Source organism: Miniopterus schreibersii (assembly GCF_964146895.1).
Source record: "Miniopterus schreibersii genome assembly, chromosome: X".
In the NCBI taxonomy this organism is placed as follows: domain Eukaryota; kingdom Metazoa; phylum Chordata; class Mammalia; order Chiroptera; family Miniopteridae; genus Miniopterus; species Miniopterus schreibersii.
The window spans coordinates 93,872,172-93,894,289 of record NC_138104.1 but is presented as its reverse complement, the minus strand read 5'-3'; the positions used below and the strand labels follow the sequence as shown (position 1 = coordinate 93,894,289).

General features: G+C 42.7%; 3 pseudogenes across 3 annotated transcripts; all 3 read left to right on the top strand.

The window, feature by feature from the left end:
• The first annotated feature begins 6,049 nt into the window (after positions 1 to 6,049).
• LOC308551290 (protein FAM117A pseudogene) lies at positions 6,050 to 7,392 on the top strand (annotated as a pseudogene). The gene has a single exon. The product of its transcript is annotated as a protein FAM117A pseudogene (transcript).
• Positions 7,393 to 7,545: 153 nt separating this feature from the next.
• Positions 7,546 to 17,468, top strand: LOC308551082 (protein BTG3 pseudogene; annotated as a pseudogene). Its single transcript has 3 exons — positions 7,546 to 7,561; positions 8,603 to 9,156; positions 17,365 to 17,468. The product of its transcript is annotated as a protein BTG3 pseudogene (transcript).
• A 22-nt stretch (positions 17,469 to 17,490) lies between these two features.
• Positions 17,491 to 19,891, top strand: LOC308551081 (histone-lysine N-methyltransferase NSD3 pseudogene; annotated as a pseudogene). The gene is made up of 3 exons: positions 17,491 to 18,463; positions 18,667 to 18,881; positions 19,113 to 19,891. The product of its transcript is annotated as a histone-lysine N-methyltransferase NSD3 pseudogene (transcript).
• The last annotated feature ends 2,227 nt before the right edge of the window (positions 19,892 to 22,118 follow it).

Sequence of the window (22,118 nt, the reverse complement as noted above, 5' to 3'; positions counted from 1 at the left end):
CAGTATCAGCCAAGTTTTGCAAACCTGGTGTCGAGTTTGCCTAGTGAAATGGGTTCCCCTTTCTTTACAGGACTCTGTGGGGATTTTCCAAAAAGGAAAAATCCTTTCTAAAAGTATTTCAGTAACTGCTATGGCTGTAACCCTTCGACATGGGAATGCTTCTACCCGATGAGAATACAGATGGATCATCATTAATACATTTTTACCCTTGAGGGAGGGCAACTGAATTGAAATTCACTTTCCAAACATCAGCTAGGCCTCATTAGTCTTATTTACTCCTTTTGTAAAGAGAGATTTCCTTTATAGTTTCCTACTAAAAACATACCAATAGTAAAGAAAAAAAATTTTGTCCTTTTAACAGAGAGAGATGCTCAAATTCCAATTCTGTATTAGCATACTTTAAGTGAAATAAATCTGTTCCAGTCTTAGTTTGGCCATAAGTAAGATTTCTTTTTCAAGATGCCATTTCTATGAACCTTCTACAACTTACACAAACTTTATGTAACTTCCATAAACCTTTATCTTTTGTCCTATTTCCTTGTTGCCTTTACTTTAGAACAAAATTACTTCCTTTTTCTTCAATAAAAATATATTTCCATTCCTCATACGTTCTTTTACCACATACACATATATATTTTTTTACATATATACTTTTAGAGAGAGTGGAAGAGAGGGAGGGAAGGGAAGAGAGGGAAAGAGACAGAGAAGCATCGATGTGAGAGACACACATCGATTGGTTGCCTTCTACATGGGCCCTGACTAGGGCCGGGGATTGAACCTGCAACCGAGGTATGTGCCCAGGAATCAAACCCATGCTCTGACCACTGAGCCACACGTCTTATTCTTTATGTGCAATCATTTTCAATCACCATTACATTCTAAGCAGGTTTTATCACAAGTATCTGGATCTTAAACTAAGGCATCTTGTGCCCCTCTAACCTTGTAAAATGACACATTAAGATCTCCGCCTTATTACCCTGGTTTCCCATCTGGTCTGCTAGCTCCTTAACGTAGGTTTTCTTTACTAAAGATTAGTCCTAGCTCATGTGCACTTTGAAAGCAATTGCATTAGTTTCTGTTATTCTCCAATTTGTATGAGCACTCAATTGTTTTAAGCCAATTAAATAAGGCCTTTTTATATCTAACGATGTATCTACAAGAGACATACATAGACACGTATAAACACACACACAGCACAGTAATACAAAACCCAAAAGAAAACCTACAGATCCAAAAGTAAAGAGAATGGCCCCAAAGGTCTTAAAAAGGGCAGATTTTCCTGGGGGAAAGATTGAAAAATGGCTCTAGAAGCAAAGCTGAGCATCAGATAGCTGCTGCCCATCTGGAGACAAAGATGGTGAGGGGGGGAAGGTAGAGGGTAGGTAGGGTGGTAGGCAAGGATGGGGGACTGGAAAGGACCTTCTAGGGTTGTTTTAGTAGATGTGGTTTTCGAATCGCAAGTGCAAGGGTAAAGGAAAAGTTTCCCAAGGATCTCCCATTTGTTCTAGTTTCGTCAGCACCAGTTTCCTTTTTTAAGGAATTTATCTAATTTAGAATTATTTTTTTTTTCCTAAGGAAGGTGATAGCAGCCTCTTGATTTCACTTAGAGCTCTTAAGGTACCAGTTGTTGATTTTTTTTTTTTTTTAAAGAAAAAAGCTTCCCACTGTTTCTGGGAGGCACAGTATTTTCTTTGTTCTAATTGAGCACACAAATAAACAAGCTTTGGGGTCACAAAGAAACACTATCTTGGCCAACAAAGCATCACTCTGTGTAATCAGTACACACCTATCATGACAACTAAAATATGAAATAGTGACAGTAGCACCAAATGCTGGCAAACGTGAAGAAACAATCATTCAGATGTTGCTGGTGGAAGCATAAAATGGTACAGCCACTCTGGAAAAATTTTATGGATTGTTTTAAAACTAAACATTCAACTACCATATGACTCAGTAATTGCAAACCTGGGTATTTACTTATCCCAGAGGAATGAAAATTATGTTCATGCAAAAACCTGTACATGAATGCTTTCTTTATAAGTAGCCAAAAACTGGAAATAGCCCAGATGCCGCTCAATGGGTGAATGGTTTAACAAACGGTGGCACAAGCATAATATACAATACCACTCATTTACTTCCTTCAATACTATCCCTCCAAACAACTTCATGACCTACTATGCAAATCCAGGGTGAAAGTCATTTTAAAGCAACCCATTGCATAACATTAGAAGAAATAGTCAATAAAGGACCCACATTTTTCTACAAAATTTTATCAAACACAAGTCAAAAGTCATCAGAAACCAGGCCTAGAACTGGTATTTTTTTGCCATTTGAACAAAGACTACTTTATTAGGAAAATATGTTTTATTGACACTTTTTTTGGTATAGATTTGAACTCAACCATGTTAAACCCTCTCTAAAGGAAGTAGTCTTTCATATATAATTTTTACTTTTCCAGAATGTTTTCTAATTTTAGAAGTTAAGTTATATCTTTACTATTTATAAAATAATAGTAAAGATATAAAATGTAATCATTTGCTGCCATCTAGTGGAACTACTAAATTTTGCACGGAAACACATTTTAACTCTAACATGGTTGTTCCACTTCATTACCTTCATCTGTTGCTTCTGTTACACAAACTTGTGGTTGTAAAAGTAAAACTTCCTCATATTTGATTCAAAATTCTTAACATACAAGGATCAAGTATAAAGGACAAAATAAAAGAGAGGGAAGAGAGAAAAAGTTGTCTGAAGACACTTATTGATAGTTATCCATAAACTGACTAGAGGGAAGGGTCACAAATCACATTCCATCTAAATTTACCCTCAGAAGACTTGGTTCTCATGCAAATCGACACTGTAGCCCCATTCCCAGCTTACTCCTATTCTAAAGAACACGTGCTTTTACTGCCAGACTTTTCCTCCTGTGTACTTATGTCATGTGCAGTATGTCAAATATGTCTGGTTATATTAATTACATTCTTTTTGAACATAACAAAAAAGTCCTGGTGGTCTATGAGAACTGAGAAACCAAATTATGGGTGTGCCATATGGTCACTGATCACTGATGGGAGGACAAATGTGTAGCAAACTCTATGTTGCCATAGCATTGATTATGTTGTCTTGGCTACATGACAGCCATTGCAGTACAGATGAGTCTCCTACCAAAAGCACATATGATTCTCTGCCTGAACTTTCTCAGCTAAGGCTTTTTTCTTCAAGGTTACATTCTAAAAGAACATTATACTGGAGGACTGCATGTACTGCGAAATGAGCATACAGTCCTATTTCTGTCACCAGGATTTATTTGCCCACTCATCATAGCCCCCTTGAGTCTGGCTACAGAATATTACATGGTATCCACTCATCACGGGAGTCAGACAAAGGTTCGTACTAGCAAGACAGGCTCCCAAAAAACATGGCAGTGGGCAGGACAGGGGTGAGGGTGAGTGTGTGCGTGTGTGTGTGTGACTGAGGGTCTGTCCATTTGTGTGAGGACTTGGGGACAGGCAGTTCGGGCTCTCCTGGCGGGGAAGCCAGCCGCTGCCTGGCCTGTGTGGCCCCCTGCCAGAAGTCAGGGGCGGGAACTGCACTGTTAGCCAGGGAGGGGGCTGTATCACCACCCCCCCGGCCCCAGGCACTACCAGAACCAAGGGCCCGGTGGAGACTGAAGGAGCTGTGGATCTGTGGGTAAGCCCAGAGTACCTGGGGCAGAGAGAGGTAGCCTGGACAGCAAAGTCTGAGGCTGAAACCCCCCAAGGGAATGGAGGTGAACATCTTTTATAGTGTTTCTCTGCCTCACAGGGGATGGTATGGTACAGAAATTCACTCACCAGTTTTTGCCAAATTTGCATTGGTGCCCACAGTCTCCTAGGAAAGACTGCAAGGCTTCCTGGTCCTCATGTGAAACCCCCAGGTTTCACATGCTATGAGTTTTAGGAGACTCAGAGATGACTCTGAAGAGGGGGCAGGTGTGACAACCTCAAGTGCTTCTGAGAGCAGCATGAATTTTTCCCTTGTTCTCAAGGGATACCAGTACTTTTGAAGGGAATGTCTTCCCCAGGTCTTGCAAAGGGCCATATGCCTTAATGCCCACAATTCCATGGGTAATCGTCACTGGCGGTAGGACCATAGGAGTTCAAGGAAACCATGATTGCTACCGAAACACTGGCCTAATAGGGATTGGAGATGAGTACAGCCAACTAGATGGAATGTGCCTCTTTCTAAACGTGCATCCAGAAACGTTTCTGTGAAAAAGACTACAGAATCAGTGTGTACAAACCCGAGGATCTCCAGGCCTAAGTCACTGTCATTGAAAATAATAGGTTTTCTGGATTTCTGTTGGCCTCAGATGTTCAAGTCAGAGCCATTAGTGCCCAGGCAGGAAATCAAAGATAAAGAAAAGGGGTATTTATACTATAGGGATGTGGGTTTTGTGACCCAGCCAGCATTCCTATTAATTTGGGTGAAAGTCCTTCATTGTTTGCTATATTTGCTGTCACTGAAGCAAGATTAGCCCTCCCTCCGAGGGCACAAGAACATGGATTGAATATAGAGTTGCTAAACCTATTTTCCAAAAACAGTTGGACATACAGTTGAACCATTTCTAAAGAACTTTAATTAGTAGATGGCATATTTCAAATATAGTATTTGATGAGTCTTGACATATGCATGAAAGTGAAACTATCACTATAGTCATAATACTGACCATATCTGACACTGTATTTACCTCATGTCCTTTTATCTCTGTCTCCCTGTCCTTCACAGCTCTCCAAGTAACCACTGATTTACTTTCCATGTTAATAGATAACTTTGCATTTCCTAGAATTTATAAGATGGGAACCAAAGTATTTTTTTCACTTTTCTTTATGTTGCATAAATACTTGGGAGATTCATTAATGATATATATTAATAACTCCACATTTTTTTGCTGAGAAATAATCTTTGAATACTAATAGTTTAGCCATTCCTTTGTTTATGGACATTGGGTTGTTTCTAATTTTTGGCTATTTAAAACAAAGCTGGTATAAACATTTATGAATAATTCTTTATATGGATTTATGTTTCATTTACCTTTGTCAGTAACTCATAATGCAAAGTTTGAGTTGTAAGGTAGGTGAATGTTTAACTTTAAAAAATTAGCAAGTTGCACCCTGGCCAGTATGCTCCGTGGTTAGAGCATTGGCCCATGCAACCAAAGGGTCGTGGACTCAATTCCCAGTCAAGGGCACATACCTGGATTACAGGTTCCATCCCCAGCCCCGGTTGGGGCACCTGCAGGAGGCAACCAATCGATGTCTCTCTCTCACATCGATGTTTCTCTCTCTCTCACATCGATGTTTCTCTCTCTCTCTCTCCCTTCCACTCTCTTTGAAAAGCAATGGAAAAAATATCCTCGGGTGAGAAGTAAAAAAAAAAAAAGTGACAGGTAAGTAGTAGATGGAGATGTGGAAAAAGAAGTATTGAAAAAAATCATAGAAGATCACCAAGAATCCCTAAACAAGGGGAAGTCAAAAGATTGCAGATTTAAAGGAAAGGGAAAGGGAAATAAAGCTGCCCAGACTGGGTCTGCTAGAGGAAAAGTACAGTTTCAGAGCAAGAAGACTCAATTGACAGAGATGATGAATGTGATAAAAATGGTGTGGCTGGACCAGTAAAAAGAGCAAGAGAAGAAACAAAGAACCACCTGCATCAAAACAGCAGGAAACAAAAATGGTGCCGGAGACCAGTAGTTTAGTAAGCAATTTTTTTAAGTAAACAAATTTATTTTTTAAATCTATCTTTATTGTTGAAAGTATTATAGATCCTCCTCCCCCCACACACAAATTTTTAAATAATTTTAATTTGGGTTTCAGCTGCTTTTGTCTTTGGAGGCTTTAAAAAAAAAACACAACACACAAATTAAATCCACTTCAATGACTGCCCGTAAGAAAGGAAAATTTTTGTTTAATTTTTTTGATATATAGTTCTGTGTTATTTCAGATGACTCAAATATCAAATGAAAGGTGTGGGGCTCACTGTGGGGCAGGGGCAGGCAGGTGGTTGGGTGATGGTGGGGCCCACAGTGGGCTGCAGAGGTGGAGGGGCCTGGGGGCCAGGGTGCAGAGGAGGGGCTCAGAGGGGCTGCTCCCCCCTAGTCCCCGCCAGCTCTCTCCAGGCTGGGCTGCAGCCACTCAGGGCCTCGGTCCCCTTCCAGCTGCAGCAGCCACACCAGCGACAGGAGAGGGGTGGCTGTGCAGCCAGTGTCCCGTTGTTCAGTGGTTCCAGAAAAGCCAGAGTGCAGGCCTCAGCCACCCTAGGTCTGAAGTACATTCTCCCTGGACACTATCCTCAGCTCGTACCTTCTGGGCCAGTGGCCACGAGATGCTGATGGGGCCTTCACCTACTGTACCAATGACAAGGCCACCCAGACTCCCCTGTCCTAGCAAGAGCTTAAAGAAGAGTGGGCCAGCTCCTGTACACACATGCACTCAGTGTCCTGGGGCAGCACAGACCACTGCAAAGAGATTACCAAGCTGAAGCAACAACTGCAGAGGACAAAGCTGAGCCGCAGTGGGAAAGAGAAGGAACAGGGATTCCCACTCCGAGGGGACCATGCTGTGTGGGAAACACTGAGGGCGTCCCCTCCCAGCTTCCCCTCAGGGTCCCCTGTCTTTCGACTCAGCCCCTGCCTGCACAGGAGCCTGGAAGGGCTCAACTAAGAGCTGAAGGTGTTTGTGAAGGAGCAGGGTGAAGAGGAGCTGCTGCAGATCCTTGATATCCCTGACAGGCACTGTGCCCCAGTTCCCCCCCAAGTGGCAGCTGTGATCACCCCCTCCTCCTGGAGCCTGGCAACCTCGCTAGCTCTCCCTCCATGCCCCTGGCATTGCCCCAGCCTTCTGGTCAGACCAACCGTAAGGAACATCGGGATGCAGTCAAGGAGCCGGCATCCATCCCCAACAACAAAGCCTCCCCTCCAGGCCACCACAGCCTTCCTTGAAGATGGCAGCCCATCTCCAGACCTTGTGTTTGCCTGCTCCCCTCAGCCCAATCACAGCTACGTCTTCAAACGAAAGCCCCTGGAAGGCTGTGAGAGTGCGTGTGTTTAAAGAGACCACGTCTCCAGGTCCTGACCTGGCCTTCCTGACTTCCTATCCTGACTAAATCTGTTTCAACTCCACCGGCTTGGCCTTCTGCCCTGTCAGCTTGATGAAGCTCCTCTTCCCCAGCATGGGCGCCATCTTCTATAACTGTTCCGCAAGCCCGGGGTCCCCCCTTCCTCCTGTCAGCCCCAGGCCACCGCCTCAGAAGGACCCAGAGGCCTCCAAGGCCTTCTCGCTGCCATTCCGGCCATGGCAGCACACCCCACCATCAGAAGAGCCTGTGCTTTTCCAGAGCTCCCTGGTGGTCTGAGGGCTCCACCCCCACCACTTTCCAAGGAGACAGTACCTTGGTGGCAGGCCCCTCCTTACCTCCCCTGAGGAGGGGGGAATCAAGGAGCCCTTCCCTCTCAGCCTTCGTCCACTTTCATTTATGTGTCAAAGCCCTGGGTCCTCTTTCTGAAGGATGCAGCCCCCTCTGAGTGGGAGGGGACCTGCCTTCTCCACTAGCAGCTGAGCAGCTCACAAGTCACACCTGTGTTCTTGCCACCTTTTTCACTTGATGGAAAGCTCATCCAGAAGGTCCCGGGTCCCCCACTCCTGGGTGTGAGTCCAAAGGACTGTATATGGGGCCCTGTCCTTGTCATGGAGCAAGCTGGCCATAATCAGTGGAGAGGGGACACCACAGATTTCCTTCCCTCTCCTCCAGACACAGAAGAGGAGACCAGAAGATAGATACCCCCATCCTCTCAGCCTCCGTCCCCATGCTTCCCTCTCATTGGAGGAGCTGACCAAAGCAGCCCTAACCGCCATAACACTTGAGCAATCCAGCTGCTGGCAGAGGGAGAATCCTAGCATTATCCCAAGTGGCATTTTCATCTCGCTTTCATCCTAAGATTGTCTAAGAGCTGGCATTCCTCCAGGTGGCAAGTGGTGACTCTATACCCTCCACCTGTCCCAGGACTGGGTTGGATTAGAAAAACGCCCATTTTTCTTGTATTGATGTAGAAACTCTATTTTCACCCCAAGGAGACTATTTTTGCAGCTGTTTGAAGTTTGTATATTTTCCATACTGCAGAGCTTCAGAAAACTGAAGCATGTTAATATTCAAGTTTTCTTATCCTGTGTTTAGAAGTTGCTGTTTTTTTGCAGATCTTAGTGTTAATAGACCAAATAAGTAAGTATTCCCAGCAAAAAACAACAACAAAACACATCAAAAGAAAGGCTCTTGTACTAAATAGCCTTTATAATATGAGAATGTATTAATACAAACTAATAAAATATATACCATATATGCCCTGCCGGGCATGGCTCAGTGGTTGAGCATCAATCTAGGATACAGGAGATCGAGGTTCAATTCCTGGTCAGGGCACATGCCCGGGTTGCGGGCTTGATCCCCAGCAGGGGGCGTGCAGGAGGCAGCCAATTAATGACAATACTGTCATCACTGATGTTTCTATCTCTCTCTCCCTCCCCTCCCTTCCTCTCTCTGAAATCAATAAAGATATATTTAAATAAATAAGTAAATAAAATAAAACATATACCACATAAAAACCACTGGTATCCTAAAAAAAATCAAAAGGACAGGCCCACAGATGCATTTGTGTCAGTAAGTTTCAGAGTTGATCCTGACATATTGAAAGCCTTTGAGAACAGCCGCATCTTGTATAGTGACCTGGGCTTGCCAAAGGAACTCACTCTGAGGGAGCCATGTGAAGTGTGCTGTCAGCATGGAGAGAGAAACAATACACTCACTGTTGCCAGCTTTGAAAATGAGGATGAGAGCAAGGATGAGATCTCTAAGTCACCAGGGCCCTTGAGAAGGTAACCTCTGATTATTATTCTGGATCCTCTTCTTTGGATGAAGAAACAAGTAAGGAAGCAGAAGTGAAACCCACTTTGGTGACTGCAGCCCTAAGCCCTGTGAACCAGATTTCAGAACTGAAAGTCACACCTTTTCTAATGTGGCACCCTTTGCCCAGAAAAAAGCCAGGAATTTAATGAGGGAATGGCCATCAGAGTCACTACAAATTCAAAAGGACTGAAATCATATCAAGGATCTTCTCAGATCACAATGGCATAAAACTAGAGAACAACTACAATAAAAATACCCCAAAACATTCAAACACATGGAGGCTAAATAGCATGTTATTAAACAATGAATGGGTTATCAATAAGATCAAGAAAGAAAGAAAAAACTTCCTGGAAACAAATGAAAATAAACAGACAGCAATCCAAAATCTGTGGGACACAGCAAAAGCAGTCCTGAGAAGGAAGTTCATAGTACTACAGACGTCCATCAAGAAACAACAAAAATGTCTAATAAACTATCTAAACCTACAACTTAAAGAATTAGAACCAGAAAAGCCAAGAGTAACTAGACGGAAGGAAATAATAAAGATCAGAGCAGAAATAAATGACATAGAGACTTAAAAAAAAAATACAAAAGATCAATGAAACCAAGAGCTGGTTCTTTGAAAAGATAAACAAGATTGATGAACCTTTAGCCAGACTCACCAAGAAACAAAGAGAGAGGACCCAAATAAATAAAATCAGAAACGTAAGAGGTGAAGTTACAACTGGCATCACAGAAATACAAAGGATTGTAAGCAAATACTATGAACAACTAACTATATGCCAACAAGCTGGACAACCTGGATGAAATGGAAAGATTCCTAGAAGCATACAATCTTCCAAAACTCAATCAGGAAGAGTCAGAAAACCTGAACAGGCCAATAACAACTGATGAAATTGAAGCAGTAATCAAAAAACTCCCAGCAAACAAAATCCCTGGCCCAGGGATTCACAGGGGAATTTTACCAAATATTCAAAGAAGAATTAATACCTATTCTCCTCAAATTATTTCAAAAAATCCAAGAGGAAGGAACACTTCCAAACTCTTCATGAGGCCAGGATCAGTCTAATTCCAAAACCAGATAAAGACACTACAAAGAAAGAAAATTACAGGTCAATATCCCGGCTGAACATAGATGCTAAAGTCCTCAGCAAAATATTAGCAAATCGGATCCAGCAACATATTAAAAAGATCATACACCATGACCAAGTGGAATTTATTCCAGGGATTCAAGGCTGGTATAATACTCGCAAACCAATAAATGTGATACATCACATAAACAAATTGGAAGACAAAAAACCACATGATCACATCAATAGAAGCAGAAAAAGCATTTGACAAAATCCAACACTCATTTCTGATAAAAACTCTCAGAAAAGTGGGAATAGAGGGATCATACCTCAACATAATAAAGGCCACATATGACAAACCTACAGCCAACATCATTCTCAATGGACAAAAACTAAAACCATTTCCCCTAAAACCAGGAACAAGACAGGATTGTCCACTTTCGCCACTTTTATTCAACACAGTACTAGAAGTTTTAGCCACACTGATCAGACAATAAGGAAAAATAAAAGGCATCCTTCTTTCTGAGTGCATGTCATTTACCTCCTTCAGGATGCAAACTGTCATTATTCACAGTTGACATGATACTGTACATAGAAAACCCTAAAGACTCCACCAAAAAACTACTAGATTTAATAAATGAATTCTGCAATGTAGCAGGAAACAAAATTAACACCCAGAAATTGATGGCATTTTTATACCCTTATAATAAACTCTCAGAGAGAGAAACTGAAAAAACAATCCCATTGCCCAGCCGGCATGGCTCAGTGGTTGGGCATCAACCTATGATCCAGGAGGTCCTGGATCGATTCCCGGTCAGGGTTTGATCCCCAGTGGGGGGCGTGCAGGAGGCAGCCAATCAATGACTCTCTCATCATTGATGTATCTCTCTCTCTGAAATCAATCAATCAATAAATAATGAAAAAAATTCCCATTTACCATTGTAACAAAAAAATTAAGATACTGAGGAATAAACTTAACCAAGGAGGTAAAAGGCCTGTACTCCAAAAACTACAGAATGTTGAAAAAAGAGACAGAAGATATAAACAAGTGGAGGAATATACTGTGTTCCTGGATTGATAAAATCAACAACACTTAAATGTCCATACTACCTAAAGCAATCTATAGATTCAATGCAATCACTATTAAAATACCAATGGCATATTTCACAGATCTAGAACAAACACTCCAAAAATTATATAGAACCAAAAAAGACTGCAAATAGCTGTAGCAATCTTGAGAAAGAACAACAAAGTTGGAGGGATCACAATACCAGGTATCAAGCCATACTACAAAGCCACTGTAATCAAAACAGCCTGATACTGGCACAAGTACAGGCATATAGATCACTGGAACAGAACAGAGAACCCAGAAATTGACCCAAGCCATTATGCTCAATTAATATTTGATAAAGGAGGCAAGAGCATATGATGGAGTAAAGACAGTCTCTTTAATAAATGGTGTTGGGATAATTGGACAGGTACATGTAAAAAAATGAAACTAGACCACCAACTCACACCATTCACAAGAATAAACTCAAAATGGATAAAAGACTTAAATTTAAGTTGTGAAACCATAAAAATCCTAGAAGAAAACACAGGCAGCAAAATCTTAGACATCATACTTAGCAAAATTTTCACAGATACAATGCCTAGGATAAGAGAAACAAAGTAAAAATTAAACAATGGAGACAACATCAAAATAAAAAGCTTCTGCACAACAAAAGAAACCAGCATCAAAATGAAAAGGGAGCCCACTGTATGGGAGAACATATTTGCCAATGATACATCTGATAAGGGGTTAATTTCCAAAATATATAAAGTACTCATACAACTCAACAAAAGGAAGACAAACAATCCAATCAAAAAATGGGCAGAGGACCTAAAAGACACTTCTCCAAAGAGGACATACAAATGCCAAGAGACATACGAAAAAATGCTCAATGTCACTAATCATCAGAGAGATACAAATTAAAACCACAATGAGATACCACCTTACACCTGTCAGAATGGCTACCATCAATAAATCAACAAACAGTAAGGGCTGGGGAGGATGTGGAAGAAAAGGGGACCCTAGTGCACTGTTGGCGGGAATGCAGACTGGTACAGCCACTATGGAAAACAGCATGGTGTTTCCTCAAAAAATTGAAAATGGAACTGCCATTTGACCCAGTGATCCCACTTCTAGGAATATATCCTAAGAAACCCGAAACACCAATCAGAAAGAATATATGCATCCCTATGTTCATAGCAATTTATAATAGCTAAGATCTGGAAACAGCCCAAGTGCCCATCAGTAGATGAGTGGATAAAAAAGCTGTGGAACATTTACACCATGGAATACTATACAGCTGTAAAAAAGAAGGCTCTCTTACCCTTTGAGACAGCATGGAGGGACCTGGAAAATATTATGCTAAGCGAAATAAGCCGGTCAGAGAAAGACAAGTATCACATGATCTCATTCATATGTGGAATCTAATAATCAAAATAAAGTTATGAACAAAATAGATCCAGAGACATGGAAGCATGCAACAGATAAAATTCTCAGAGGGAAGGTGTGGGGAGGGAAGAGATCAAAGAACTTACATGCAGGTATCCATAACCCATGGACACAGACAGTAGAAGGCCTGGGGAGGGGACAAGAGTGAGGAGGAGGAGGGTCAATAGGAGAAAAAAGGGACATCTGCAATACTTTCAACAATAAAGATAACTTTTTCAAAAATTAAATGAAAAATTAAAATCAATGGAAAAAATATCCTAGGGTATGGTAATTAACCAAAAAAAAAGTTCATACTCGTAGTAGTAAAATTAGATGGGTGAAACCATCAAACTTATTTTACAGAGAAGTCACTGAGAATAATCTTTCTAAAAAATATATGCACTTGGGTAGGATGGCTCACAAGCAGATCTACTTCTCAGAGCACTATGAGTACCAGCATCTGACCTAAATGGGAGGTACCTGCAGGGGAATTGCCACATTTAGAGCCCAAAATGACTGAAAAGAGAAAGGGCTGGGCAGAAATGTGGAGCTGCATGTACTAGATAAATAGTCTGAAGACCACAAATCTCAGCAAGGGGATCTAAGTCACCTGCTCCTGCTCCTCCTGTCATTAGCAATCCAGTTACGGCCCAACTGGCTTGGAATGTGGGGTAGGTCACAGATGATCAGGTGATCTCCACTCCTTTTCCCCCAGGCCAGCTGGAAGGGCCAAGAAGCCAAGCGCATATATTCCCATTGGGCATTTTCCCAAACATATTGTTACTGTCACTCTTTTCTACCCACAGTATTTATGGCTCTCAGTACATTTCTGCATAACCTACTGCCCCTTGTCACCAAATACTTTATTAGTGAGTTCTGCTACTTCACTTAGGTTCTGTTCCATACTTGGCTAGTCGACCTATGGGATCACACCTGTATTTTTCCAAAAGGGCATCGTGACCTTAGCAGTTTCCAGGAAAGGGAGTTTACAATCCTACAGAGTCAATCTGCCAAAAGCAGGTGGGGCAAAGCTCCATGTAATTTTTCCTGTCCTACTATAAGACAATCTGGTCAACTTTTGTAGCCATTTTGTAGCACCAACAACTGTTTCCTCAGGAACATGGAATATTTTAGTTTGAGAACTACAGCAGTGCTTCTTTGGTTACACATGGGATACAGTGTGTAAAACCACCTACATTGTTTCAAGTATCATAACTGGCAGGCAGTCCTGAATTTTGTTGAGGATCCTAAGTTTCCCTTGCTGGTGGGCATCCAAAGCCATAGAAAATAACACCTTCAACTTGCCAATCAATAAGACATCATAATAAATTGGAAGTATTGAAAATAAGAGAGATTTTTCTGATACCATGTGAACATTCACAATTCAACATGTAGCACATTTCAATACCAGTTATACATTAGTACACAGAGTATACAATAAATCAGCTTGCAGGCCTTTCAATAACAAAACCATCTTTAACTTTTTATCTTTTCACTACAAGTTCTATCAGCTGCATTCAGACACTTTTTGCAGAAACACAGACCACAGATATTTTTACACAGACACTTACAATACCAGCTTCCTGAAGATCATCTACTCTCCTCAGTTGGCAGCCCAGGAAATAATGTGGAGGGAAACATGCAGGGGGAACAACTGGCAGTAGTAAGCACTAATGTGCATGTACTTTCAGCCATTCTCTGGGACAAAAAAAAAAAAAATGCTTTGAACAATAATTAGGCACCATTTGGACAGACTATTTCAATCCAATCTCTAGCTACCTAATCCTCCAAACTGTTTCAACATCCACTATTGCATCCCAGAGAACCTATCTTACTCCTAAACTGGCCCACACACCCTGCAGGAGGTTGGACAGGGGAGGACCCTTATGCTACCCCTCACCAAACATGTAGAGAAGGGTGTACTAGCAGACCCCAGGGAGCCACACCTCTCATAACCTGGCCTGTACTGCTCGACCAATCCTGGGGAGCCTTGATCTCTCCTAACCTGCTCTTATTGTGCTATCAGATCAGAAGGGTCTCATCTCACCCACTGATTAACCAGGGTCAACCCAGGTGCTATGGATCCCAGGTGCCTTATCCATTCTAACATGGACTGCACATTCCCCTAGTGGGGAGATCCTACTGACCCTCTCCCCCACCTAGACTACAGGGTGCATTGCCAGATGCAAGGAAATCTACCTTAGGCACAAAACTGGCCAGAGGGGCTCTTGTCTAATAAAAGGGCTTCAATCACTTTTTGGCCACACACTGAAAACCAATTTTGTCATCTCCTACACAGAGACATGTAAGGCCAAGGCCAGGGCCCAAATTATTATTCCACTAAAAACAGAAAAGACTTTTACATTCTGATACTTTAATACTTAAAAAGAGTAAAACAAAGAATGAGGCAAAAGGGCCACCCCTCCCCCATCCTGTCCTGCACACCAAAATGACAGGGCAACCAAAGGGGACTGATGACCTCAACATGAGTTGTAGGATATGCCCTTGTGGGGGAGCCACTGCTAGACTGCAGGGAAACAGTTTTCTATTCTGCAGATCTACACTCAAGTGAGAGCATGACAGAAATCTCTGGATCTCAACAGAGCCTGAGGGGATGAGAAAATTGCCTCATGAGGCTGGGGGTTGGGCCAGGTGACCCAAGCACATCATTTCAGAAAGCTTTATTCGTGTTCCCTGGACTCATACAGAAATAATAGCTGACGCTGGATCAGCCCCTGCCAGTAAAAACAGAAGGGGGCTGACATGAAAGAGAATTGTAATTCCCCCAGCAGCACAAGAAAGGAATGTGTTTTCCAAAGTTTACATGTAGACCCTGAAAAGGGTGGGTATTTTTTCCACCCTCACAAAGGAGGGACAAAGATTACTTCCCCCATGCCTCAAGCAACTGACAAATACCTTTAGAAAGCTTGACATATGTCCCCTGGAGTTAGAGTCAGTGGAACCATTGTATACTCACAGCAATGAAGTTGAGAGCCTGAGGCAGAAACTAACTGGTTCTAAAGGTACAAGAGAGAACTGATTTGGAGCAAACAGCATTTCTAAAATCTGCTGAAAGAATGGCTGACTGTTTCTTCCATGGTTGACATATGGAGTCTGTGAAAGTGAATGGACTAAGATTGTCTTAAAAGGAAAGCACGCAAGAGAAGCACCTGGAGAGACAGAAAACCCCAACAGAGGAGAGTAGAGCAAAAGCCTCGGCATTTAGGAGAGTTTAATGTCCAGACAGAAGCTGCACCCACGGACCCCTCAGATAAAGGCAGACAGGCATTAGTATATGACATATAGGAAGAGAATCTAGGGATGGAGATGCCCTACAGAGGAAGGTCTGTGTTCCCAAGGTCAATGTGTGCACCCTGAGAAAGCAATAATGGTGGGCATTTTCTCTACCCTCATGAGGACAAGACAAGGATTACCTCCTCCTGACCTTAATCAAATAAAAACAAGCTTGAGAAAGCTTGACTTCTGTCTTCTTCAGTTAGCTGGACACCAGAACTAATGTCTGACTCATGCAAATAAACTCAAGCATCAAAGGCTAAAATGCCTGGTCAGGTGATACAATAAGGCTGGGTTGAATGAACAGGAACTGCACTTCCAGCACATGCAGAGAGGCACTGTGATCTCCGCAGTCAACATGAGAGCCCTGTAAAAAATGAGTGTACTCCGCTGTCTAAAAAGGAAAGCACAAAGGGAGAGCACTCAGAGAAGCAATGCCCTTAACAGAAATGTGGGTCACAAGAGTCTAGGGGGTGAGGGAGAGGTTAGTGGCCAGTTAGAGGAAAGGCACCTGAGGAGACAGGAGTCAACCATCTGAGGTCTCTTTAGGAAGTTCAAAATGTGCCCGTGCGAGTGTCCGCTCTGGATTTCCTCTGTTCACATTACAACTCTGCAACCTTGCCCAGTGTGATCCCCGCATGCACTCCTCTCCCTGAGGACCACACCCGGAGTGGTGGCCAACAAGGGGAGGACAGAGATGAAGAGAGGACGGAGAGGAGAAGCACTATTCATCCTACACGCACATTCACGTGTCACTAGGAGACTGCAAAACCCACGAAGGCGCCAGTTTGGGTAGGCAGAAGTTAACCAACACTCAGGAACGCAGGGTTTTCATTATTATAGTACACTAGGCTTCTAACTGCTTCGAAGTGACCACAGGGTGGTTGGGTGTTTATAATTTGGCTATGAGACCTTCCAGAGATTTTCTATCAGACTAAGGAAGAGCAGATCCCCAAAGCAGTTTTCATGCATAGACAGAAAGGGACTATAGTTAGTTTCTCTTTGCGTTCATCAAAAGATACTCAACTGCTGATAAAGGCCTCCTCTGGAAGAAAATCCATCTTTTGGAAAAGTTTCTGCTTTCCCTCCAACAAATGTAATACAACAATATCAAAAAGAGCTCTAATACATTCTTAGAACGGGCTGGGCAAATGTGAACAGATAACTTTTGAAAAGGTCACTGCAGGAGAGTCGGGGTCAGGGTGCTCTGTGCGTGGCAGCAGGAGCGGGTGGTAGTGGCAGTAACAGCCAGAATCAAGGTGGAGGCCCAGGAGAACTGTCTACTGGTCTCCATGGACAGGCATGCAAAGGCCAACTCAAGTCCCAAGCCCAGAGGACCCTGCTGCCCCAGACCAGCCAGCCACCAGCCACAGGCTCCTCTCTGGTGGCAGTGGCTGCATGGAGAGCCCCATTCCTCCACCTCCCCTGCCTACTCCACCTCCCCTAGCCTTCCTCATCTCTGCTCCCAGCCGGCAGGGCTGTGGCCCTCCTCCATGCCTGCCACCATGGCAGAGGCATGGGGTGGCATGGCGGAAATCTAGCCTGGGGACTTAATGGGGCCTAGCTTGGTTCCATCTTCTCCCCCTGCAGCCTCGGCTGCTGCAGGCACCCCAGCCCGCTTGGGGCCTCCATGTCTCTCCTGTGATCATACCAACATGTCCCAGGGGTTAGAATGGAACAAACTGAAGGCCTGATGAAAGAAAGGGAAAGTCAAGGATGCTGGAACAGAATAGATTTCTCTCTTTCATGCAAGGGGTCATGGGAAACACAATTCAGCAACCACTTCAACTCATCCACCAACATCCTTCAGGAGGATGACTTTGATAACAATAGTGACATTGTTGAAGATTATGGCCATGCACCATACGAAGCTACATTGCAGCAAGGCTTTCAGTACCCACCTACAACAGATCTTCCTCCACTCACAAATGGCTATCCACCATCAATCAGCATGTATGAAATGCAAATCAAACACCAGTCTTACAATCAGTATCCCAATGGATTGGCCAATGGCTTTGATGCAGTTAGAAACTTTAGCCCCATTGACTATTACCATTCAGAAATTCCAAACACAAGACCACACGAAATTCTGGAAAAACCTTCTCCTCCAACAGCCACCACCTCCTCCTTCGGTACCACAAACTGTGATTCCGAAGACTGGCTCACCTGAAAGTAAACTAAAAATAACCAAAACTTTCCAGAATGGCAGGGAACTGTTTGAGACCTTTTAAATGAAGTACAGGCAAGTGAGCACACAAAGTCAAAGCATGAAAGCAGAAAAGAAAAGAGGGAAAAAAGTAACAAGCATGACTCATCTAGATCTGGAGAGTGCAAGTCACACAAAATCCCCAAATTGGAATCAGAGGAACAAAGTAGACTAAATGAGAGGGTCAACCCTATTTCTGAAAAACCAAGAAAAGATTCAGTGCTAAAAAAGAAAACCTTGATTTAGCCAATACTATCTTTTGTTCCAAGAACAGAAGTGTCCGCTGGTATTAAGTTCCAGATTGGCGATCTTGTTTGGTTTAAGTTGGGAACCTATCGTTGGTGGCCTTCTGTGGTTTCAAGAGATCCCCAGCTTGAGGTTCATACCAAAATTAATATCATGTCTAATTTTTTAGCAACAAACCAGAGAGGGCATGGGTTCATGAAAAATGGGTAGAAGAGCCCAGCCGGGCATGGCTCAGCAGTTGAGCATCAACCTAGGATTCAGGAGATCACGGTTCGAGTCCCAGTCAGGGCACATGCTCAGGTTTCGGGCTCGATCCCCAGCAGGGGGAGTGCAGGAGGCAGCCGGTCAATGACTCTCTCATCATTATGTTTCTCTCTCTCTCTCCCTCTCCCTTCCTCTCTCTGAAATCAATAAAGATACATTTTTTTAAAACTGGATAGGAGAGTATAAAGGTCATAAACAGTATGAAGCATTACTGACTGAAGCAACCAAACAAGCCAGCAATCACTCTGAGAAACAAAAGATTACAAAATCCTGACCACAGAGAGAATGTGCTCAAAGGGATGCTAGCATTGCCCATCCAGAAAAAATGCTGAAAATGACCCAAGAGGAAAGAATAAAACAATATACTTTTATCTATATTGGCATCTATACAGTGGTACTTCGGCTTTCGAACGTCTCCATGGACGAACATTTCAGTTTACGAACACTGTAAACCCGGGAAGAATTGCTTCGGTTTTCAAACACGCCTTGGAAGTCGAATATTCCACACGACTTCCACTGAGGGCAAGATCCTGAGGCCCAGCTGTTGGCTATGGATCCCTTGGTTTTCGAACATTTCAGAACCTGAACGGTCTCCCGGAATAGATCACATTCGAAAACCGAGGTCCCACTGTACTTTTTATCCCAGGTGAAAAAGAATATTGCCTCCAAAGCCAAAGTTAAAACCAAAAAACGGAGACCAAGATCAGTGCTGAATATTCAGCCAGAACAGACCAATGCAGGTGAGGTGGCCTTCTCACTATCAAGTACTGAGATTTGGAGACACAGCCAGAGTGTGGAAGAGGAAGAACCACTTCCCGTTAAAACAGCCTGGAAAACGGCAGCAGCCAGGAAATCTTTACCAGCTTCTATTACAATGCACAAAGGGAGCTTGCATTTGCAGAAGTGCAACATGTCTCCAGTTGTGAAAATGGAACAAGTGTTTGCTCTTCAGAATGCTACAGGAGATGGGAAATTTATCAGCTTATTCAATGAAGAGAATTGATAACAAAATGGAAATAAGTGTCAGAGGACAAGACAGACTTATAATGTCTACACCAAACCAGAGAAATGAAAAGGCAACTCAGAATGGGTCATCTCCTAAGCAACATCTGGTTCTGCAGGCACAGAAAAGCAGCAACAGAAAAGATCAATTAGAACTGGTTTGGAATCAGAGAAATCCACTGAGGTTGTGTCAAAGAAGATCAAAAAGAAGCAGATTAAGAGTTCCTCAGGCTATAGTGAAGACTGGGTTACAGAAAGGGTCAGTGGGCCGGGGACTCTTTCTCTGTCAGATTCAGTGACAGCTCCATTTCCTCAGCAACTCAGGAAACTGTACAATTTCATCCCAGAAACTCTAGACTTGGAGTCTCATGCAAGATTCCTTTGTTGGCAGCTCGATAAACAGTTTGCTTCCAGTTTTGATTTTGCCAATCATCATTATTGGCATTTTCTTGAATGATTTCTTTTTCAAGACTCTGAATAATTGCTTTAACATTCAAGCTACTTTTTTTTTTTTGGTCTGAGCTGGATAGGTACAGCTTAAATCACAGGTCCAGCCTAAAATCTACCGTTTAACTTATACTGATCAATTTCAACGTGTACTGTTTTTGTTTTTTGTTTTTAAATAAAGCATCATTAATGCACATCTGCAGAGTTTTGCCAAACAGCCCAAACTGTACATATTACAATCATTAAAGGCTCTTTTTTAATATTAGTGCTGTTATCATGGAGAATAGCATCACAGCTATCTTTGGCAGGCTGTCATTTTTCTAGCAAAAAAAAAAAAAAAAGTCACTGCATCTGTGAAGCAAAAGATAACATCCCACATCACAGCTATGATGCTCAAATGAGAACATTCCATTTCAGCCTACAGGATATCACCTGTATATTTCCAATAGAACACTGTGACCTTAACAGCCTCCATGAGGAAGCAGTTTAAAATTCCATGGGATCAATCTGTCAAAAGTTTCTGAGAGCTCAAAATCTTGGGCCAGGGGCCAACATGAAGACAATCGACTTTAAGGCGCCTCCACTGCCATGTGCACAAACTGGGGCTTGGGCTGCCTGGCCTGGCCAGAAGCCCTTAGAGCCTGGAGGACTGATATGTTGCTTTATGAATGGCAAAAGGAACATAACTGTGAGAAACTGGTGTTCATCAAAATAAAGTGCTACCTACACTGCCAGCCAGACTGACTAGGTGCATGAAACTGCAGTGAAATCAATAACTCACAAATACTAAGACTTTTTAAGGGGCCTTTAAATTTATAAAACAGGCTTCCTGGGACAACCCAGTAGGCTAAACACCCAGGCAGAAACAAAATCACACTGGAAGTGATTCAATATGGAAATTTTCTCTGAGAACCACCAGGAGAGTTTTGGCCCAGAGATATCTGAAGACAGTCACATAAGGGGGGGGGGGGGTCCCGGCACCCCAACAACTCCTACAAGGATAAGAGAAAGGAATACTAGCTTCCCTCACTTTACACCAGCACAACTTCCCAATATTCTCCCATAACCTCTTTTCTCTCACTCTGCCACATTCCCCTTTTTCATTACTTTCCCTCACTCCTCTCCTATTCTCATTATGAAAAGAGATGTCTGGAAGAACCAAGAGCTTCTCTGGCTCAGGTCAGAGCCCTCCAGTCCTACAAGAGGACTTTCTTAAGGGTACCTGGGCATGGAGTCCTAATGGAATCTATTTCCCCAATATCATATTACATATGTATATTTTCCTAAAGTATATACACCTACAAAACACCCTGAGCCTTAATTAGGTTTTCCTCCCTCCCTTTTTATAATCAACTTCTATTTACAAAATATAAAACTCTTAAAAAGAGCCCGGCCAGCATGGCTCAGCAGTTGAGCAACAACCTGGGATCCAGGAGATCGCGGTTTGATTCCCGGTCAGGGTACACGCCCTGGTTGCGGGCTTGACCCCCAGTCGGGGGCGTGCAGGAGGCAGCCGATCAGTGACAACTCTCTCACCATTGATGTTTCTCTCTCTCCCCCTCTCCTTTCCTCTCTCTGAAATCAATAAACATACATATATTTTTTTTAAAAAAACTCTTAAAAAGAAAAATAGTTGTAAATCTTGGCAACCATGTATTATATGCCAGTTTCTTCAGTATGACACCAACAGCACAAGCAATCAAAGTAGAAGTAATTAAACTGGAAATTCATCAAAACTTAAGAACTTTTGTGTCAAAGGAGAGTACCAACAAAGTGAAAAGACAATCCACAAAATGGGAAAATATATTTGCAAATTATATATCTAATAAAGTTGTAGTATCCATAATATACAAAGAACTCTTAAAACTCCAGAATCAAAAGACAACCAAATTAGCCCTGGCTGGTGTGGCTCAGTTGGATGGGCATTGTCCCATGCACTGAAGGGTTGCTGGTTCAATTCCCAGTCAGGGTCCATGCCTGGGTTGTGGGCTCGATCCCTCAGTAGGGGGTGTGCAGGAGGCAGCTGATCAATGCTTTGCTCTTACATCCATGTTTCTCTCTCTCTCCATCTCCCTTTCTCTAAAAATCAATTAAAAATATTTTAAAAAAAGGACAACCAAATTAAACAATGGGAAACATGAACAGACATTTCTCTCAAGAAGATATACAAATGACCAAA